The following is a 1,881-nucleotide window of genomic DNA, read 5'->3' on the forward strand; positions in this document are numbered from 1 at the left end:
ATACTAGTCAATATGCAATTAAAGATATCTCAAATAGGTATTTTGACTAATCAAAATATAATCAGAGATATCTTAAATAACAAATATGACTAGTCATAATTCAATTTCAGATATCTGGAATTGAAGTGTCGTGAATCCGATTTTATGCTAAAAGGGCTTGCCATAATATCCTTGCTAAGCCTGTAGTTGAACATACGTATGTCCATGCGAACGTGCAAAAACCCCATAAATAACGAATGTAACCATGCACTGTAAACGTTTGTGTATGGTAAATGTGCAGAAGTTACTAAACGTGTAAGAGACACTTAAAAGTTAATAATTCTGAAAAGAATTCGTTGTCGGCAGGATTCGAACCTGCGCGGGGAGACCCCAATGGATTTCTAGTCCATCGCCTTAACCACTCGGCCACGACAACTGACACATAGATATCTGGGAGCATAGAAATTTCGGCGCAGATGTTRTACCTGAATATCTATTTGGTGTGTTTGATTATTTTTGACGCATTACGTTACAACTATCAGTAAACTAAATGTAAAAGACTTTGGCAAACCATTTTAGCATAAAGTTGGTTTCGTCTGACTATCTGTACATTCTAGATATATAAAAATGAGTTTGGACTAGGAACAACTACATTTTGACAGTCCTGAATGGTAATTTAAGATATCTGTATTAACATTCTGACTAGTCAAACAGTAAATCCAACTGAAGATGTCTTAAAAGGAATTTTGACTAGTCACAGTGTAATTCAAGATATCTAAAAATGACGTCAATGAACTCATCATTTGAAGGGTCAAACATCCGTAATTGCAGATATCTCACGTAGTCAAAAACTCAAAATTACATTTTTAGATTTCTGAAATTAGAAAGTGCTCACAAGCCCCCACGTTGCTACTTCGCTGTCCAAAGAGTTGCCTGCAGAATTTTGTGAAGCTGCAATGAATAACAATAAAATATCTGTTTTTTAATTCATGTTGAGCATGAGCCACAGAGATAAAAAAAAAAATTGTGTTAAAAACAGAATTTGAGCTGGACTGACCTTTGACACTGCACACCACCTAATAGAGCACAAAGTAAGGCTAGTACGACTACTTGGAAATCATAGCTCTATGCAGGCTAGATAGCTCATGGCGTGCTGTAGCACATATTCATTTTTCGTATTCATATTTTATAAAATAACACTGTGTTGTTGGCTTATTGTATGATTCTTTCTATAGAGCAGAGGTTCTCCAACTGGGGTCCCAGGACTCCCAGGGGTCCGTGAGTCATTTCTTGGGGGGTCCTCAAAAAATTTCAAGAAATTGTTCATTTGTTTTGTATTTCAAAAAATGCATATAATGCACTAGTAAAACAAACATACTAAACCAAACAAAATATTATTACCATGGCATTTAGAGGTTAAAATAACAGTAAATTATTTTGCATTAACAGCATGGGGTATATTAAGGGGGTCCCTGGAATCTTTTTGCCTTTAAGGGGGTCCCCAGACCCAAAAAGTTTGAGAACCCCTGCTATAGGGAGCACCAGAGAAAGCAACTATGTCCATATTTTGTGCATTATCTAGTGCAGCTTCAAAGCAGATGATATGATTATCTTTTTATAAGTAGGGCCTAATTTTAAACAATAGTTTTGTTTATTTGTCCATTTATAGTATTTTGTCATCGTAGCTATTTGCCAATCAACAAAATAATAACAGCTGGAACTGTTTTTCTCACATTATTATTTGTTGTTTGTTTGTTTTTACATTTCGAAGGTTTCACAGTGACACAGACATATTTAATTTTTAATTGCTGTGTAGGGTTATAGTGTGTTTGTTGAAAAGAGAAATAAATTCAACGGAACAATCAAACATGGTTTTTTCTATTAAAATATACTGTATTTTTC

General features: G+C 34.6%; 1 non-coding gene across 1 annotated transcript; it reads right to left on the reverse strand.

The window, feature by feature from the left end:
* Window positions 1-333: 333 nt before the first annotated feature.
* trnas-aga (transfer RNA serine (anticodon AGA)) lies at window positions 334-415 on the reverse strand. Its single transcript has one exon. It is a non-coding gene; the product is annotated as a tRNA-Ser (tRNA).
* Between the last annotated feature and the right edge of the window lie 1,466 nt (window positions 416-1,881).

Source organism: Austrofundulus limnaeus, unplaced genomic scaffold (genome assembly GCF_001266775.1).
Source record: "Austrofundulus limnaeus strain Quisiro unplaced genomic scaffold, Austrofundulus_limnaeus-1.0 Scaffold168, whole genome shotgun sequence".
Lineage (NCBI taxonomy): Eukaryota > Metazoa > Chordata > Actinopteri > Cyprinodontiformes > Rivulidae > Austrofundulus > Austrofundulus limnaeus.